This window comes from Cygnus olor, chromosome 1 (assembly GCF_009769625.2).
Source record: "Cygnus olor isolate bCygOlo1 chromosome 1, bCygOlo1.pri.v2, whole genome shotgun sequence".
In the NCBI taxonomy this organism is placed as follows: domain Eukaryota; kingdom Metazoa; phylum Chordata; class Aves; order Anseriformes; family Anatidae; genus Cygnus; species Cygnus olor.
The window spans coordinates 21,988,007-22,009,332 of NC_049169.1; the positions used below are offsets into that span (position 1 = coordinate 21,988,007).

A 21,326-nucleotide genomic window follows, 5' to 3' on the forward strand; every position below is an offset into this window, starting at 1 on the left:
ACTGCAGCTAAGTGTGAGCACATGTACAGCAGGACAGAGCCTGTGCAGTATTGCGTTGATCTTGGACCCTAGAAGGAATTTTATTAAATGTTCAGTGATTTTCAAAGGCGACTCCCCCAACCCCATGATTTTCTGTGTTATCTCAGGACACCCTACATACAACAAAATGAAAAAAAGAAATAGCTGAGTCTCTCAAGTCCACTTCTGCAATACCTTCCAGATAAGAGCTGCTGTTCCTTTTTTTAAACTGGCAAAGTCTAAAGAAATGGGGGAAGGGATAGAGAGTACAGGGAAGAAACAGCTTCCCTCAGAGAAGTATGCCAAACTCAAGTTCACTGCACTGTAGTGCTCCCCCAGGACAGAAAACCCATTCACTACCTAAATCCATTAAATATGGGAGCTGATGAGAGCACTGGGAAAAAAAATAGGTTGTGACTGCTGCCAGCAGTCCCTGTGTGCAGTGGTGTCTCCTCCCAAGGTGGGCACACCAAAGGGGTGGTCACAGACTGTGGGCTACCCGTGGTTGGTATACACGAACATGGCTGCCACATCCACTCCGGGCCAAAACCAAACCTGCGATCAATGGGGAAGGGCTCTTTGGTTCGGAGCCATTCTCCACAGTCATCCCTCTTTCCAAAACCATATTTAATTGGTATGAAATAAGGCATTGCCAGCCGGCAAGACGCAACATTAATATCCCATATGGTAATCTACGTATAAAAGGAGAAGTTGAAGTCCAGATTTTAAAGTATGATTAATGATCTCTGTGTGCACAGTTTCAGTTACTCTGAAGGAATGCTGAGTTCAGCTTCTGGAGGAAATAAATAAATAAATAAATCAGTCTCCTTTAACAACTCTTAAGCTAAACCAGCTTTGGGTTGAGGTACCCAAATCACTGACTGTTCTGGGATGGTTGCCACGAGGCCCTCTGGAGAACCACCTTGGGAAATGAATTAAGCCACAATACATCACATATTAAGAAGTAAAACCCCAGAGTCCTTGCTGCAGATTGCTCTACAGTCTTTGCTCAGCCAGCATCTGTGGGTGGGGTAAGTATACATTTATAGAAGGAAGGGGGAAAAAAAAAAAGAAAAAGTCTTTCCTGAGGGAAGGCGAGTGAGTTTCCATGAGGTAAGCAAGGGTGTGAACTCGCTCCAGAGCCAGGGGCAAGCTGCAACTGCCCTCGTGTGTGCTCTTCCCCTATGGTAAACACAAGGTATCTGACCAGGATGGCGGGTACCATCGGCCAGCTGCTGCACCTCGACTCCTGCCTTCACCCACCCCGACAGCTCGGAGCCTGTGCTTACACCCAAAACACAGACACAGACCGGGCCTCGCCAGCTAACGAGCGGGCTGCAGCATTGCGCCTTGCCCTGGCAGGCCCTTCTGCAGGACGAGAGGCCAGCTGCCCAGGCATGGACAGCATGTGGGAGCTGATTTGCTCTCGGTGGCTGTCAGGAACAGGGTCCATTGCTCACATACCTGCCAAACCTTGTTCACTTCATGCCACAGCAGCTGCAGTTTGGTCTGAACTGCGGCCCACACCTCTGCCTCTGCTTCCCAAATCTGAGACCATCAGCTGCTCCTCAGTGAGCCATCAACCAACGTTGATGACCACCAGCTGGATCATCCAAGCTGGCTACTACCCAGTTTGAACACGTCCAACAAGGTAGCTGCCTGCCAAGAACCGTTCAGTGGTACCCAAGTGCCCACTTGGGCACAGGGCTAACCTCTACTGATGGGCTAGGGGACCTGAGAGAACTGATAAGCACCTTGGCTGAGCATGTAGAAGGGACAGAGGTAAAGACCACGTCCTTTTCCATAAAAAGCCAATGGAAAGACTGGCAGAAAGATCATCTAGACAGCTTTATGAGTCTCCGTTCAAAGGCTATCCTGCTGAATCCTGCTGTAAGTGGATTTATGGGAGCATATGACAGCTAAGAACAGCTGTTTGAGCCCACTGTGCTTCAAGTCTCCCCTTTCCTGACACCTAATATGCCCCCAAAATTGAATTCTGTACGTGGGTGCCTTATGGGATAGGTACACTGGTTCTGCCTCTTGTGGAGATGCTCCTACACCAAAGATACTGACAGCAAGAAGCACGCAGGTCACCTCCTCTGTCCTGACATTGCTTAAGTGCCAGACAACAGTAAAAAGAGAAAGAGATGCTTCTTCTCTCTTAATATTTAACTGCTTTTAGACCTTTGATGTGTTTATGGCTGAGCCCAAGACACCTGACAGGAATCAGTCTGTGCACTACGTGCACTAGACCTGCTAAGCACAACCTAATTTTACAAGTGACACAAAACAAATCCGCCCTTCCATACCCACACAAGATATATATTCAGAATAATAATAATAAAAAGCAATAGTTCATGTGCTTTATGCTAACCAAAGAAGCAAATCAAATGGCACTGGCAAGCTATACTCTTCCCTCAGTTCTATTAAGTTTCCATGCAGCAAATGTCTTAGGTGCCTACTGAATTCTTTCTTCTACAGTATTCTGTTAAATTCTTACTTTGAAAATAAAATAAAGAGAATAGTAATATTACACTATCTGTTTCCAGGTACTCCTCAAGAACCTTCATCAGAGCTACAATACCTATAGTGCAGCTATCCACCAAAGAGAAACCTAATTTTCTGGAATTACCACTGCAGTGTTAAAGTGCCTACACTGCCAAAGCAGTCAGGAAGCTAATAGATTTGTTTATGGACTAGACAAAGCTTAATTAAATGAGGCAGCTCTGAAGAACAGTAAATCCTCTCTCCTCCTGCCTTTCCCTCCCCCTTTTTTTTCCTAGAGTATCTTTCTCCTAGTGGCTTTCCTCTTCCTAATAATCCCATCACAAATGACAGATATGTTATCAGTCATCACTGGGATTTGACACATTCTTAATACCTGTCATGACAGCTCTGAAGTCTGCATGCTACCCCCATTGTATTCCAAGGCATTTGCAGGAGGTAATGGACACATCAAATCTCAGTGAACAGCTCTGCTTTATTGGACTGCTGTTTGCCATACAGAAGCAGATGCTTAAAAAAAGCTAATCTATGATTATTCAAAATTACATGCTGAATAAGTAAATATAAAACATTACAAATAGCTTTTGTACTCTCTATGCCTACCTTCATCTCAAGATAGCTTGGCCACGTTGTAGAATTTATTATCATATATTTATTGATTAGAATGCTTTAATATATATAAAAAAGGTATTAGTATTGGTAACAGTGAAAAACATTAATAAATAAAGGTCTTTATTGAAAGGATTAAAGAGTTATGCTGGTAACATGGGAATGTATTGCTGTGCCTATGGTTCCTCAGCCCTCTGCTTTTTATTTGAGTAGAGAACCTGATGCAAAAGCAAGGTGCAAGTCAAGGCTAGAAGCAGATTTAACGTCAGAGACAAATACATGAACTTACATGAAAACAATGGGTTTGTGAAGTGTGTCATTTGAAGTAATTGTCAATATTATAAAGTCCTTATGAGTCCATTCCCAATGCCAGCTGATTTCTATGGACCTCTTAATACAGGTAGCTTTTTTTATTTTTTTATTTTTTTTTGTTTAAGCCCCCAAAAGAGCTGTGATGGATACGGCACTCCACAGAACAAATTCGATATTCTAAATAGATACATTTTCTTTTAAACAAATTCAGTTATTATTTCAGATGACTCTGATCATTTGTGTGCCATACTTTTCAGGCACAAAATAAAATAACTTCTTCCTGTAACATTTATTTGGAGACAAACTTAAAGACTTTCTCATTTTAGCTGAGCTGCTGTAAAGCATCATATAGCCAGTCCCTGCCAGCAGCATATAAACTGCAAGACAGCAGCATGCCTTGTCATTAGCAAATGCAATAGCTTATTGTTCTTGATGCATTTACAGTTTTGCACAAAAGTAGGGGAAAAAAAAACTGCAACAAAAACAAAAACCCACACAGACTAGAGACAATGCCGCCCTGTGCACACAAGTAACTTAAGGCCCTTTCAGCGAGGCAATAAAGCTAAAGCAGAACTGTGAGTAGCATGCTAGAGTCAAAAGGAAGTGTCCCACTGACATCAATGAGCTTTGGAGAAGGTTTGGAGTCAGTAAGACAGGCAGAACACGTTCAGCAGCCTAAATGACTGCACATCCTTTGGAGACAATTGTTAACCAATACTAAGGGTATCAAAAGATTTTCATTTTCAAGAAATTGATGAGCAAAGTGTTTTTTGTTGTAGTTTGTTTGTTTGTTTGGCTTTTGTTTACAAACAGCACAACTGAGAACCACAAGAGTAGGTCTTGCACCTGTAAGCACTGGGGAGCAAACTGATGGCATCTGGGGGCAGTGAGGGCTCATTCTGAGGATGTACCATGACAGCACTGCAACTCCTGCTCTAAGAATCTCAAACTCTGTAATAATGGCACAGGTTGAGTATAAACTCATCCTGCCACTCGAAGTACTTTTAGGAAAGCTGAAAGGCTAAACTTGTATCAGCAGGCTTCCTACCAGATCAGATATTGCCTGTTCTTGAGCAGCCAACACAAAAACATACCACCGACACTGCTGGTATCACATCTCTTGATCACAACCTGGTGCCAGGGCCTGCTCCGGATCCCATTTGTGCTGCTGGCTGATGCTGGGCTGCACATGCCCATGGAAGCAGTCCTCATCGAGAAGTCTTCCCAGCAAATATTGCGAGCTGGCTGCACTCCAAGGAGCATTACAGCTTCTCCTGCTGTCTGCACGTCCAGTTATTCCTTTCATATCCACCCTCAGCTGTAAGCAAATCAACATGCCAATCCCTTGGGACACATGGCTTAGCTTATACTTAAGACTTGCCATTCCGGTTTGTGCTTTGGACATTGATTTCTATTGTCTCAGCTATCACTCAACAAAAGGGCATTTAATTGCTGTCTCATTTAGTCCAGGGGGAGGGGGCGAACAACTTTTACCAGCCCTCTGATTGATGGCAGCCATTAGCACCTTCCAGCACAAAGCGGACTTATTAGAGGCCCCATTTACATGTGAAGTTCATTGCCACACAAGTGAAGCAGAGCTGCAGCTATGCTGGCTTTAACAACTTGAGAGACAAAATCTTCACATGAAATGAGTCTGCAAAAACGCTTACGCTAGCCGTCGATTTAAAGGGAAAACTTGGAAGATTAATGAAGTTTGAGGAAAGCTTCTGGAGAGAAAGAAAAAAAAAAGAGAGAGAGAAAATTTAGGAAAAAAGCTCACAGTTTTTGTTTCTCTCTTTAAGCACTACCATGTAGTTGCTTAAAGGGTTGTAAACCAGCAACCAACCTGATTTATACTTATTTACACAAGATAATTCCAGGAAGCACTTCATATCCCCCATGCATCAAAGTTTATAATTGCATACCATGAAAGGCAATGCTGAAGAATTCCATAAACTATTTTGCCCCCTTATGTAAGCATTTTCTATTTTCTTTGTGATGGAGGAATGAACAAAATTAATGTCCACATTTAATATCCTACATGTTCTGTAGAGCAATGAGCCACATACTCTGGTGTTCTAACCAAACTGCTGACCGTGTATTTTTAGTACTCTGCTCATTTTGTTAAAAAGCACGAGGATGCTAATCTTCCTTTCAAAGGAACAGACCTCAAGAAACAACTAGATCAGTGAAGCCTTCTTGAAAAGGAAATACTACCTTTAATCAGTGCAGTTTTGAGCAACTTGCAGCAATTTCTGTAAAAGTCTAATGTAGACTTTGAAAGTTTTAATAACGCAAGTTATCAAAACGTTTAATCAACGCAAAATCCAAGACCAAACCCATTTTGAACATCAAACTTCCCAGGCCGACGTACAAACACCATGTATTATCAGACACACCTCGGTGCATTTTTTGAAGAATTTACCGTCCGAGAGAGGCGGATCACTGAAGGCTGACTGCAGGGAGACGACGCATAGCCAAACACGCGAGCACTTGTGGTGTCTCAGTTGTGGGAGCGCTAATCCCAGCCTGGCATGGAGGCTTTCTGCAACCATGCTAGCTACACCCGCAAAAAAGCGCTTCTGGCTAGTCTCGGAAGATATCCTGTGTTATTCATGTAATTGATTTAAAATTCCATAGCAAAATTACAAAAACTACTGTGCTATTACTCCCTTTCAGTGAGTCTACCCTTATGTTCGCATCCTCCGCAGGACATTCCTTCGTGATACTCATCTTCCCCTGTGCATATTTCTAAATAAGCTTAAATATAGTAGCTGTTTTCGTGCTTTTTTCTGCATTTTGAAAAATCATGGTCTTAGGTATCTAAATGAATGTGCATAGGAGGGAATGTACTTTTTTGTTTTAAAACAGCTGTCTTCATTGTTATTCATTCTGCCGCTCACATGCACGTAAAACTATATTTTGATCCCTCCCCCTCCCAGTAGTTTTCAAGGGGAAGTAAAAACTTTATACACAGAAGCTAAGTGTAAAAAACAGCAACAAAGAAAAACCTCCCAAACTGGCATGCAGCCAGTTACTAGCTAAATGCTATTATACACTTGGTTTTCTTAACTTGGTTCTTTGTAAATTTTTTTCCCTCTCCCATTGTTTCATTTCTCTTCAGTGTCATCCAGGAGACACGCGTTTCTCTTTCTGGAAAGGCTAAGTGCTATCTTCCAAAAAGCACAGTCTATGGATAATTATTACCAGTAGCAAAAGGCTGAGATTTAAGCTGCAGAGGTAATTCCAGAAAAATTCTTCGCATTTCCCTCCAAACTCACACCAGACTGGAAGAGCACTCCAGACAGTGGCACTTCCAGGAACGTCGCCAGCACCAAGCAAGATGTCTAAATTGTTTTAAACTGATTTACAGCTAAAGAACAGACCAAGAGCCATGGTTGAGCAACCCCTCTGTCAATCTTAACTTCAGGTCTCTTTGGATGCTCAATTTAATGAAAATTCTTAGCTGGAGGAAGGGGTTTTACAAGCCAATTTCTGAGAATCCTGTCAAGACAACACGTGCTAATCAAGGTGAACAGGTCCTGGAAAAGATCTGGATCGAATCTCTCTGATTGTCCTCAGAGATGCAGTCAGACCTCAACACCTTCGACATTCAGTTCAATCACACATCTGCTCAGCATCCCAGTGGGAGTCTCAGAACCTAAGTGCAAAATTAGGGCAAGCACTAGCACGGCAGTCAGCTGGAGCATCTTGCTGGCAGAGGCACAAACCTGCTCTCCTAATAGGCATACCAGCTATAAATAGGTTTATGAATACAGAACCTCTGCCAAGCTGCTCTTTCTTTCCTTTTTTTTTTTTTTTCTTTGCTAATTTTAATGCCTCTTGCAAGATTGGCTCCTAGAAGTTTTACCTCCATTAGAAGTAATAAACATTTATTACATGCTCCAGCAACATTTGAAAGTTTTGATGAATAGCAACAAATTTATTGAGAAAATAGAATGATAATATCCCATTTTAAAATACAAATAGATCAAAAAAAAAGAAAGAAAGAAAGAAAGAAAGAAAGAAAGAAAAAGCAAGCTTACCTGAAAACAAAAATATCACATGAGAATACTGTGTGTACACCACGGCTTGGGAGAGAAGAGCTGACTTCTGCTGGAACTTCAGGAGGAGATGAGGTGGTGTCAGGGTTTAATCTTGTTCAGCTGCGCTCCAGAGGGCACCAGGTAAGCCGCAAAGTTGTGCCCTGGGCTGTCCCCCTCTGTCTTCTCACCTGGAACAACAGAACATGTCGTCAGCAACCTCAGCACCGTAGCGAGGCAATGTTTTGGCTTCAAGACACAGCGATGGGTGTTCATGTTGGCTGCTAGATATTGAGTACAGCCTTATGAAAGGGGAAACCCATTAAAGCTGCTGTTGTCAACAAGCATGGCTCTTTGCCTTTCTCAAGTGCAGGTGCCCCCTCAACTTAAGACATCTTGGGGCAATGCAAACCCCTAGGAAGCTGTTTACAAAGCATCCTTACTCTGCCTTCGAAGGGTCACTTTGTAGAAGATAATGACAGGCCCATAAGAAACTTACTCAAGCCTCATCTGTGGCAAGAACATTTCATGATAAGAATTTGACTATGAGCTGCCAATGCTTGGCTGACCAAATAAACCAGTGCTACTTTCAAATAGAGACATTAACCAAAGACTTAAATTACATTATACTTTCATCTGCTCTCATTCTTTTGCAGCCCCCTTCTTCCCTTTTCCCTTCCAACCCTTAGATAGTTCACCACCCATTTTTAAGGATGGATGCCTAAATGAAGCCCTTTATTAAGGCCCAGTTTTCAAAAGCAATGTCACCTTGCAGTTTCCCTTCACTTCAGAAATTAACTTCTAGGAGCATATTTTTGAAAAGACTACACCTGTACTTATTTCAACTTTCTGGGGAATAATTGAGTATGGAAAGTAAGATTTAGCCTGATGAAATTTTTATTTCCATCTAAAAATAAAACGAAATGGATAGTAAAGAATTTTTTCCCCAGCCTTCCTCCTTTATTTTCTTCTGAAAGGTGATGACAAAAGAGACATATTACAATTCAATTTTTTCCCTATCAGAAATTCCAAGAAACTCACCACCATCTACTCAAGTTTTGAGCTATCTAGAGCAGACTGTTAAATACTTTATATGTTCTGAGCAACCTGACCTCCCTGGCCCTGCTCTGAGCAGGGTGTTGGACTAGATGACCTCCAGTGTTCCTTTCCGACCTAAGTTATCCTGTGATTTTTTCCAAAGGGAACAAAGACCAGTTTGTACCTCTCAGAAATTCAAGCAAACCTTTTTTTTTTTTTTTTTTTATAGTTACTGCCTTTTTTTTTTTTTTTTAACTATATGCATCTTCTCTGACATGGGAGTCTTTCAATAGTCCAACTCTATGAGAATTTTACATGTGAAAACTCTTAAGAAAGTATTTTTTGAATCTTAAATTAGCAGAAGTATCTTCTCACGTGCCATAAACTCAAATGATTTAACACATTTAAGGAAAATTAGCATAGTAAGAAAACTAAGAACATATTCTGTGTTCTCACTTAGGCAATAATGAGGAAGAGCTTGAGGGGAAAAAGTGGTAGTATTGACTGTAGAAGAAGAACTGCCAAGTTCACAGTAATACGTTTTCTATCTGTGATTCAGAAGTCAGGAGGCTGTTTTTAAAATCAGACTGAGCCCCGGTGTGATCTGCAGCTGTCACTGCCGTTTGCAGCAGAGCAGCGGGATCCCTAGCAGGCTGCACACCCCTCTCTCCCTGCCAGCACGGTTCTCCTGTAACGCCTCCTCCCTCTGCCACGGCACCGGGGCACGCACAGCCTGCATCTCTCGCACCTCTGGCCGGCTCCACCATGTGCACGAGCCGAACCACTTAACTGGTTGGCAGCTTCCTGAGCAGTTAAAAGATGACTTTTCAAAGAGACCTGCACAAGGCAAACTTGCTCATGATTTTTTTTTTCCATATTCTTTGTTATATGGATGTATTTTGATTAGTAGTAGACTCAAGAAATGTAATGCAAAAAGTTCCACTTCCCCATGTACCTGCTCTCATTAGAGAAGAATAAAGACGTAATTTAATAGAGGAATATCCAGGGGAGTAAAGTGCAAAAATTCCAGTCCTAAGACATCATAAAGACAAAACATTCAAATAAAAAACAAACATGCTTTTTCTACCATTATGGTGAAGGAATGCCATGGGATTAGAAAGTTCTCCTCAAGTCCAACAACAAAGCCTAATTTGTACTGCTTTTCAAAGCTTAACACTCCTGTTATCTCTATCCTCCTCTCCAAGAGCTCCAGATACTTTCCTAATCATAGCATTGGGCATGTTGGCCATCCAGTTCTCTCACTGCTACTGCTGCTAGGGATCACCACGGGAAGAAAAGGCTAATTCCCTCAGCACACCACTAGCATGGGACTGCCCAGGAAGGGGATACACATCCTTTCTTCATTTTTTCAGGAATCACAGGCACAATACAGCACATTTGCAATTTTATTTTAATAAAATGATTTAAAATAAATTAACACCATCACCTGAGCCTTAGCCTCAAACAGAAGCTGAAGAGAACTGTTGTTAGAAATGAAGAGCTTTTTCCTCAACATCCTCCCCATCGTTCGCTTAGAAGCTCATTATATTAAGTAGGGGTGGTTGAGATGAGAAGTCAAATTTAAGAATTCTTAAATCCCTGCCAGCTGAGAACAGCTGCACAGGACGCACAGCTGGCATGCACGTCTGCTGCAAGGACACGGTTCTGCAGATTACTGGGTTCCCACTAACACGGAGTAAATGACAACGCATGGGAAAGAAACCAGCTCACAAGCTGGCCCCCAGCAGCAGAGAGGAAGCTTTGTTCAACCCTCTGGGAAGAGGACAGACCAGGTTGCTCACATCCCTCCAGGCTCACCCAGAAGAGTACAACATGATTATTTTTTTACAGCCACTGCCATATTTCAAATAAATTCAGGCAAATATGCACTGTTGCATCTACAATCCACTCTCACCATCCAGTCTTTTTTTGTTAATGATATAAAGATGCGACAAAACCTGCCGATGGTTGCAGCCTGTCTAATGCAAGTCCTGCCTAGTATTCCAGCTGGCTAGATGAAGGTCAGTGACACGGCTAACACCTCTGACATTTTATAATCAATTGCCAGCATTTACAGAGGAGCAAATATCGCTAGCACTGAGAACACTTGGAAAGAAAAAAACTCTTTTCAATTAATCTTAAGCTTGCTCTCTCTGATAGCCAAAACATGCGACAACGATGCAACCTAGTAAGCCAAATATTAGTGAGATTGGTTTCTGGCATCCAATGCCATATTCTGTTTGTATATAAACAATTGCAGTTTATCCGCCTCTTTTAAATAACTGCAACATGAATCATCGTAAGGACAGCAGCAGAGAAACAGTCAAATCCTCGCAGTTGGAGGAAAACACTGAATTCTCAAAGCAACTGACTATGAATATCAGACAAGCCAGCCCTGAACACCTACGGGAGAAATCTCGGACTTTGTGTGGCTGCTCTTGGAAGAGACGCTGACCTTTACGTAGCCCTTTGGTGCTAGTAAAGTATGACGAAGCTCTTCCTGTACACCGCACATCCATCCTGTGCCTACTTTCATCTCGAGGACAGGAACAGGGATTGCTGCCCTTTAAACTACTCTTGATTTTTAGCCAGATGTTATATTCCACCATGACAAGTGAGGATGGAGGACGAAGGAGGAGAGATTTTAAAACAATACTTCGTAAACAGTCTGCAAGTCCCCTTTGATTTATAAACTGCCAAAATGTTGGATGGGTTCAGCAGCTGGGAAGCCCTAGATTTGACAGCTCTGCCCTTGCTCAATGGTTCAAAGCAATCATTTTGAATTAATGCAGGGCCTGAGAGAACAAGGGTACCTCCAACTTAAGACCTCCTAAAGACCACTGTTTCAGACAAAATTCTTCCTCCTGAGAGTCCTTCTCATATTGCAGCTCCTAATGCAAAAGCATCACTCAGCTCTTGCTTTTCACAGGAGCTGGCTGCTTTATGGTATAATGTTTGTGTCAAACACAATTGCTAAAGGCGCTCCAATTTACACTAATAATTGTCATTAGGAGAAGAAAAAAAATGGTTGCATTTTTGTCAGAAAAGAACCGTTTCCCGATGTTTAGCATAGGCTGGATAATGGTCACAGGCAGCATCTTGGCTCAGCAGGCAAGGCTGGTAGGTGGTAAATGAGAACGTTGCAGAGGGGACAGATATTGTTCGAGGGGGGAGAGGGGACAGTGTCTGCTGAAGGAGGCACCCTGACGGCACGAGATTTATGCATCCACCCTCGTGTCAGTCGAGGAGGAGGGAATCATTATGCAGGACCAGCTGCAGGGGTGTGCGCTGCTGTCTGGAAAAATTAGAAGTCTAGCAATGAAAGATAAAGAAGGGAGAAATGACAGAGTGAATGAAAACCCCACGATAAACCCATTTAGGCTCTCTTCTGCCCAGGATGAAAGATGAAGTGTAATCTCTTTGGCACTTGTCTTGGCTAAGACTCCAACAAATATCCCTAAATATACACACGTGCATGCCCCCGGGATGTACAATGCCAATGTCCACCAAGACGACCAGTAACTGCACAGTAGTAAGCAAGAGTCCTTTTCCTGCATGTTTAGCTAAGTTCTGGGGAAAGATCAGAGCATGCTGAAATGCCTTGGATTCGAAGAAGTCTCATGTGCTGCCGGATGCCTCCTTTGTGTAAATACCTTGGAAAGCAATCCTTTCCATCTGAATACCTCGGGGGAGTGGCAGGGGAAAGGGAGAGGGGAGAGGAGATGACAGGAGCACAAGATGTTGAAAAGCAGCCGAGCTCAGGCTCTGTTGTTTGACTGTTATTCGACTTAGAAGTTTCCAATTTCGTGTGGCATTCCTGTGCCTAAGAGAATTTCTGGCCAAATCAGGCAGGTCTGCATAACTTCTTGTCCTATTTAAGGTAGAGTTTCTTTTTCTCCCTCATTAAGATACACATAGAGACAAAATACTCCAAATATTTCTTCATTATGCTCGTTAATGAAAACAGCGTCAAGTCAGGCTCTCAAGTCTTACTGGTATTGGCTAGCAAAGGAATAACGAAAGAGGGAGCAAGAAAAACAATGGTCTTTAATATGCTCCCGAAAGCCCCTGGTTAAAATTCCACCCCTCAGCCTACCAGGGGATGTGCCTGGTAATTTTTCCTTCTGCCTGTCCTGACCACTACTAAAGCCTCGGGGCTCAGAAATTCTTTCTGGAATGCTAATGCCTCGCGAGAAGCCAAACAGTATGAAAAGGAGCTGTTTGGAGAACATCTTCCTGGGGGAGAAGAGAGGGAGGATGCACTCGGATACTTTTATTTCAAGTTACACACCCTGACGGGCGATGTTAGCCACATTTTCTACCAGGAACAGAAAAAATAAATTTTGCCTAACATGCCAGCATTGTGAATTATGCCACTGTACGTCTTTCAGTATAAGATCCAGAAACAGTTTTATAAGAATGTTTTGTTCATGTACAGTCATGAGAATTAGGGGAAAACACAAAACAATTCTACTGTACCAGTCTTCCTTTCTACTACACATGTACATTCAGAAATGTGGGTATTTATTTGCTTTTCTTTTAAAATACTCAGAAAAAATCTCCCCCCCCCCCCCCCCCCCTTCCCTTTTATAAAACAGCTCTTTTGCAATATTCTTCCTAGCTGTACGATCTATCAAATGTTAAAGAGAATTATGCTATCAGGTTTCAGATTAACCACTGACCATGTTTATGACTACCTGGTATGTTATACAAGCTACTCGCTACTGTACATTGTGGGTCTAACAGCTTAAAACACCAGGAAATATCAGGAAAAAAAATCCACTCCCAAACCGGAGGAATTGAGACATTGATTCATGCTGCAATCAAGGTAGTGAAGTGGAGAATACGGCCCTCTGATGGATTAAAACAAATGGAAATCACAAACATGCATGCTCAAAGAACATAACTCTGAAGGCCGGTGTTTGATCAATGTTATGTGAAAAAACATGGAATAAAACATAAGTTTTTACAGTGAGCAACAGAAATAAAACTGGAAAATTCTTAAACTACAAAACCATATCATTGTCAAAGTGCAAACAATACAGCAAAGATAGATATGTTTCACTTTTTTTCTAAGGAAAGTAAGGACAGGCAAATGTATAATATTAATATCAATTCAGGAAATACATTCATAGTAAGATATCAAATATATTATGAAAAGAGGGAAAAGGAACGTGGTTATTTATCTGGCTTCAAAACAGCACAGTGTCAAGTTAATTTAAAATTCAATTTCGGTTTAAAGCATTACAAGGAAGAGAGAACCCTATGTATCATAGGCTGTAAATTGAAATCCTACCAAGGCTTTTGTCTGCCAACTAGTTGTGTATCAGCTATAAAACCAGATTGTGGCTGCTTCTTTTAGGAGATTAGGCTGCAAGGCTCTTGTAAACCACGTTCAGAGAAGTTTGTCATTTACTATTTCCAAAAGCATTTTATTTAAGCCTTCTCATATTCAGTTACTTAACTGAAAACTGGTTTTACAATAACCCTGGGCTAACTGCCACAAGGTAACGTCCAGCACAGAAAAGTGCGCAGGGTCCTACCCTTTGGAAGGCACCAAGACCCTCTCTTAAGCATCTGTACAAGTGAACCTTTGTAAGCAAGAGCAGTTTGTGAGCAAAAACAGACATGAATTTAAAAACAAAACCCAAAAAACTTATCTTTGTTCCCCCTCTAGAAAAACATATATAATATACATTAAAAAAAAACATATATATATATATATATTAAAACATTTCAGTTAAACTCATTTTAAAACATTTCAGTTAAACTCATTTCAGTTAAACTCAGCATAAAACCTTGAACAATGATGGTTTGAGGAAAGAGGCAGGCCACTCTTCTAGATTTTCTGGGCTGAGGGATAAATAAATCTGATAGAAATGACATTTAATATGCCCCAAGACTACGTACTGAATCAAAAAACTACTCAGATTGCTGATCTTAGTACAGACTGTAAAAAAGAATGACCCAAGGAGAGTCTCTTGCTTGTCTTCCAGTCCCAGGAGGCCCAGCTGAGGTGCGCTGGCCAGCCTGGCCAGCAATAAATTCTGCTCTTTGGCCAATGACCCAGCTGGACAGCAGACAAAACCTGGCCTGGAAGGGCACAGAAAAAGCTATGACAACGATGAAAATAAATGTATATTCCTGACCTCTGCTCCTCCAAACGGAAGGCAGAGGAAAGCAGTCATTTACAACAGCTGGGGTTGTTTTTATTTAGTCATACGGGCCTTTAATCTCATTGTACAAACACTTTGCAACATCTCGAAAGCTAGCTGAGGGAACAGATGAACACCTTGGAAAGCTTTGTTTTTGGCAAAGTGAAATTTAAGGTGTGTGCGAATTGGTCCTCAGGAAAGGGGTAATATTCTCACACATGAAATTTATCTCCTCTGACACATCCACAGCTGGGGAGCAGCAGGAACAGCTTCCTCATGCTGATCTAACTCGCTTCCATTTTGAAACGGAGGGATGAGGAAAAACATTATTAGAGTTGATAGAAAAGTGTTTTCTTATTTCAGTAATGGCTTTTATCCTATCTTTGCAAACTACATAATTACGTGTATGTTTATGATAATACCCATTACGTATAATTACATTTACATTCTTCCTTAAACAATAATTTCTAAAAATTGTGGAGGCTTAAAAAAGCTAAGGGGTGTGGAATTTGATACAGTGCGAGATGGAAAAGAGTTATTTTTCTCCCTTTTTAAAAAAATACATCTGGGCTTCCTCCTCCTCCCACAGCAGAGCTCAAGACTGTAGGTATGCTCCCCAGTCTGTTTCCCACTTATACCCTCACCATTTAAATGGTTTATTCATTCTTGTGCCTTACTATGCAATTTTGGACCTACAGCTTTGAGGTGTTTTTTTAATAAACTTTTTTGCTGGCACTTACCCTGGAAACTACCACCACTGCACCACTGTACCAATATTTATACACGTGGTGTTACAAAAATACACCATTTGCTTTGATGTGCTGCTCTTTCCTTACCTCCCACTCCAGTAGGAAGCACAAAGGATATTGAGCAGTGATAAGAAATCCTACTGACATCACCATTATACAGTGGCATAGTCAAAAGGTTTAAGTCTGAATTACTCATTCAGTATCCCTTGCAGAATGGCCAAAGCAAGCCTCAGTGTTGCTTAAATTTCTGCAGAAACTAGGAAACATTGTTAAAAAAATAAGCAAAACCCCCCAAATTTAAAAAACAGGCTGCGTCTGTTACAAGGAAAACTAGAAGGCAGCACCGGGACGTTGCACACAAGAGGATACAATGCTTGCTTTCTTTCAATGCTAGTCATTATATGGCATGTGACTCTCTATTTGAATGCTATTTTATTAAAACGTTTTTGGTAGCAAGATGTAGCGCAACACAAATTTGGAGGAACTGAAGCTGAAAATGCCATCTACACCTAGGTATAACCAAAGGACTAAACCAGCCCAAGAGTGGGATGCTCTTCATGTGAAGGTGGGAGCCTTCTGCACAGGAGTTGAGGCTTCAATTTCTTTTGAACTTGATGGAGGTTGGGAATTGGAGGTTTACTGGGCTCTCTAGAGCTGGTTGATACCATCTGATCAGAAGATGAGCCCAAACATCTCACAAAGGTAAGTAGAGAAGATCTGACACAGACACAAAGCACTATGAAAAGCCTTGCCATACAAGAAGAGTTAGGTAACATGGTGAAATGCCGGATCATACACCAGCCCACAGCGCATAAAAAAGAAAACAATAGCTCATCAGAAGAGTGCAGGCAGACTAAGACTTTGCATTTTCAGTCCTTTCATCTTTAAAAACTAAACAGATTGTTTTGCTTTAAAATAATTTTACATGTTCTTTTTACTTTTGGTTTACACACAAACGATAAAGAAACTTCAAATGTTCCAATATTATGCTAAAAAAGTGTTAAAAGTTTTCTACAAATTGGAAGTACTTCAGAAAGAAAGAAAAAAAAGATATATATCAAAAAAAACCCACCACCCAAATATATAACCAAGTTCTTTGAAGTCACTTTCTGCTCCTCTAAGACTTTCATTACTAATTGGTGAGTTTCTCATTTCATCTTTTCAGGCACAGATAATTTCTAAATGATTGAGATGTAGGGTACACTACTTTAATACTGATGGTGTACTTAAATGAGGTCAGATTTTAATAACATTCTAGGTACTCATGCTAGAGAAAGGCTTAGACTTAGGGATATACTTTTCCAAAAAAATAAAGGCAGGTTGCTATATCTTGATAATTATAATCACCATTTGTGATCGTACTGTTACATAGTGTCATAAAAACCTCAAAAATATATAAATCCGCAGTACAAACATAAAAGGCCTTGCAGGTCTTTTTTTTTCCTCCATTCTCAGCATATACACAAAGCTCTCAGTAAACAGATGTGCGAGGGAGGGTAAAAACAGGTAACGTGTAATTAACTGACCCAATTCTAATTTGGCCAGCAAAAAGCTTGGCTATTTGCAAGCTTGTTTATTTATTACTAACAGAGAAGTAACAACAATTTATCCTCACAAAGTTCAGCAAGCAGAAGCGCAAAGCCCTGCACCTGGGGAGGAACAACCCCAGGCACCAGGACATGCTGGGGGCCACCCAGCTGGAAAGCAGCTCTGCAGAAAAGGACCTGGGTGGGAGTCCTGGTGGACACCAAGTTTGAACACGGGCCAGCAAAGTGCCTTTACCACAGAGAAGGCTAACAGCACTCTGGGCTCCATTAGGCAAAGTATCAGCAGTATGTTGAGGGGGGGATGCTTGCTCCCTGCTCAGCTCTGGTGAGGCCACGCCTGCGGTACTGTGTCCAGTTCTGGGCCCCCCAATACAAGGGAAAAATGAGCATACTGGAAAGAGTCCAATGAAGGGCCAGAAGATGATGAAGGGCCTGTGGCACCCCTCCTATAAGGAAAGGCTGAGAGAGCTGGGGCTGTTCAGCCTGGAGAAGAGGAGGCTCAGGAGGATCTTATCAATGTGTATAAATGCCTGCAGGAAGGGTGTGAAGAAGATGGAGCTGCCCTCTCTTCAGTGGTGCCCAGGGACAGGACTAGGCAATAGGCACAAACTGGAACACAGGAGGCTCCATCTGAACATCAGGAAGCACTTTATGGGTGATGAAGCAACCACAGGTTGCCCAGAAAGGCTGCAGGATCTCCGTTCTTGGAGATCTTCAAAACTTGGCTGGACATGGTCCTGGGCAAGCCGCTGGATGTGGCCCTGCTTGAGCAGGGTGGGTTGGACCAGATGTCCTCGCAGAAGGCCTCTCCAGCCTCAGCCATTCTGTGATTTTGTGAATTCAGCATCCACACCAGGACTGCCATTATAATTTCAGGTTTAACACTTTTTAATCCATATCTTGATTTTGAAATGCATCATGTTCAAAAAATAACTTGTGATTACAAATCCATAGGTGCCAATAACTACATAAATGATGCAATTGAATTTTTCCAGTAAAGAAATATTTTTAGAGCTACTTTAGGTTGCAAACAAGATTGCAATGTATCCAGAGGTTAGACTCTACTCATCTCAGCAACTGCCTAGACATGTAATCTTTTAGAAGTATAGCAGTTTCAGCCTTGCACTGATTCTCCTACAGAAACGCAATCAATTAGTATTCAAGTTTGAATTGTACCAGAAACACTCCTTCAATAGTTGCAAGTGCTGTGATCATTTCCAGCAGCTCTTTTTAAGCAGCTAACTACACGAAAAATTTAAACAGGCAAGAATGCTTTATTCCCATGCCATTCCCGAGTTCACTGCAGCTCCTGTTTCTGTGCACTTTCCTCTGTCACTTGGGCCCTGTCCAGGTCACCCTCCCTGGGAGGTATCCCTGACCCGCATTCAAAGGAGGACTTCGTGGTAGGTTTCTGTGGCTTACTGCAGCAAGCTGAGATCACCTGCACCTCTGCTCCCTCCAGGTTAATGACAAAGCCCGTGATGACTGAGGCTTCAATACAAAGTACTGTTTGTTCAGAACAGAAACAATGCAAAGAGAAGTCTGAACATAACAAGCAGTTAATGCATCTGCATTGCTCTCAAGGTGTCACGTGCCTTCTGCAGGAAAAGCCTGGAAGGGTTTCTCTGCCTGCTCAACTGTGAATTGAGACTGTGCCTGGGAGCTGTCATTAGCTACAGCTCGAAGTCCTAACTCCTTCCACATCTTAAATGAGGGCAGCAAATATCTGCGGTTCCTCTCTAGGAAGAAGTGTCCCCAGAACCTGGTGCTCCACCTCCTCAGCCAGGAGCACAAAGCCCAAGGAAGTCCAGGGAAATGGATACACGTGCAATCTGCCAACACTTTAGTCACTGATGATGCTGTGACTCCAAAGCATCTGATACTGTCCCTATTGATTTTACCCGTTACCCTGACTGAGGGAGCCCACATCCTACACCTGTAACCTGTTTCTGCAGAACTAAAACAAATTCAGGTGGATTTCTGTGTGTTCCCAGCAGAGTCTTCCAAGTATTTTCCATAGATTCAACTGATTGAGAAATTGGTTGGCCTACTACTTCAATCTTAACTTTCTTATAAATAAAACGCCAAGGATTATAGAAGATTTTGCTCTTGCCAGAAAACCTCCTGTGTAGCTGGAGCTTTGTGTTGGTGCTGGTTACGATCAGATTCTCACAACTGCACTGCGAAGTCTGAAGAGAAGGTGTATCCCTCTTGCCAGGCATTAAGCAGTTCACAAATACTGCATGTGCATCAAAGAGAAAAACTGTTGCTTAAGTCAAAGTGTTAGTGCCAGGATACAAGCACATCCTGACTGCACAGTATTAGGCTCATTCAAACACAGCTCACCTAATCTTAGTGCCGAAATGTATTAGCTTCAGTTAGAGAGTAAATATTATTGTAATGAAAATTAATAAATATCCTCCAAATAAATATGAATGAGATGTTTTTGTCTCTGCCAAGGAACAATTACAGGGGACTTGCACGCAGACAGAGTGGCCATTCCCTGCTACAGAACACATCACTGCCATTTAACATATGACTTTCTTGTAATGCTGTGTTAGCAGACAAAGTCAAATAATCTCTTTTGCTTTGATGAAAGCATGAGGAAGTTGACTCAGATGAAAGCATGGAGTAATCTGTTTAAACAGCTTGGGTCCAAAGTTGAAAATTAAACAAAATCAATAACAAATACAGGCTTGCTGCTGGAGAATCTGCTTTGAGCACGATGTAAAAAAGGGATGAAATGTGACTACACAGAAATGTCATGCTGTAATATCCTATATGAGAAGTTGGTACAGACCTTCAGCTGCTTTAATTTATATGTATTTATTTATTTATACCTCTATACAATTCCCACTTTTTGCAAGTGATGATGCACTTAATGAGGCTTTTGGCTAGCCTAGAGGTAATGAAGACCGTCAGTGTAAATTAAGATTTATTAGATGAACACAGAAAGAAAGCAGATAATGAAAGCCTTCATCTGTTCCTACTATTTAGCTCCAATCTTTGGTGTCACAGTTCTGGCACATACCTATTCAGGTCAGGTTTTTACCTGAGCTGTTGACGTGTGCAGAGGTGGCACAGAAATGCCCACATCTTTGCTGTCACAAAGTGATTTTTAAAGAACTGGCCATGAGTATTTTTGGAAGGCGCAGCCAACAAGTCCCCTGTGCATTTTGAAGTGAAATAAAAAACATGGCAGTTCTATTTACTCAGTAGAAGTGATAACACTTTCCCACCCCATACATGGAAGATTCACTGTAAATACCTATAAAGAAGACAAAGGAAATGTTGACAAAACAGGTTCATACTGCATCGGCGTTCAGACTGCTGTAACATGTCCCTTCTATACCTCAATAGTCAAAGGGGTGAAAGTAACTGCAAAGAGAGTAAACCCTTGGTGTTTAACTGAAACTTATTCAGGGAAGAAAGAAAAGCCTAAAATAATCATTGCAAGCTTCTGAGAAAAGATATGAAATGTGCATGCACATTTTCTATATGGACAACCTGCAAAAACCTCCTTGGCCTCTTTTTTTCTGAAAGAAAACCAAAACCAAGAAAGAGAAAACAACCCATCCAAAGCACTCTTCAATTTTGAAAATATTTTTCCATAGTTGTCTTAGTTAAAAGACCAGCATCAGTTCATACTACCACAGTGAGGGCAAGCAAATGAAGCAGCACATCACCATTTAGTGTCTGTGAACGCTGGGTTCACTATATTCCTTTAAAAAAGCAAAATTGTTGTCATCCTAACAACAAGAAGCACATAGCACAAATCCCCAACTTCAAAGCCTACTTTCTCCAATCTGAATGAAGACAGCTTTGCAGATTTTTACTGCTCTTCCCAGCAGTCAGAAAGGCTGCTCCTCCTATAACTGAACTCCTGTAAAGGCCAAAATTTTCCAGAAGGAAGTGAGAGGATGACAACACATAGGCTGGCCAAAACAAATAGTTTCAGATTCTGATTCATCAAGTAGAAGACTATTAATGGTATATATATCCTTCTGTAGCAAAATAAATAAATATTTCATATTCCTTGTACAGGGTTTGTTTTTCCTCTCCTTTAAAGACAGGCTGAGAGAGCTGGGGCTGTTCAGCCTGAAGAACGCTCTGGGGTGACCTCACTGCAGGTTTTCAGTACTTAAAGGGGGCTTATAGAAAAGATGGAGAGCAACTTTTTGCTCAGGTGGACAATGACAGGACAAGGGGGGGTGGCTTTAAACTAGAAAAGATTTAGATTTGATGATAGGAGGAAATTCTTCCCTCAGAGGGTGGTGAGTCACTGGCACAGGTTGCCCAGAAAAGCTGTGGATGCCCCATCCCTGGAGGTGTTCAAGGCCAGGCTGGGCA

At 41.7% G+C, this 21,326-nt stretch overlaps 1 protein-coding gene across 1 annotated transcript in view; it reads right to left on the reverse strand.

Moving 5' to 3' along the window:
• PLXNB2 (plexin B2) overlaps nucleotides 1-21,326 on the reverse strand; it is a 259,451-nt gene that overhangs the window by 169,958 nt on the left and 68,167 nt on the right. Inside the window, 1 exon segment of the mRNA XM_040544762.1 lies at nucleotides 7,491-7,678. The gene's annotated coding sequence lies outside the window, so the exon portion shown is untranslated.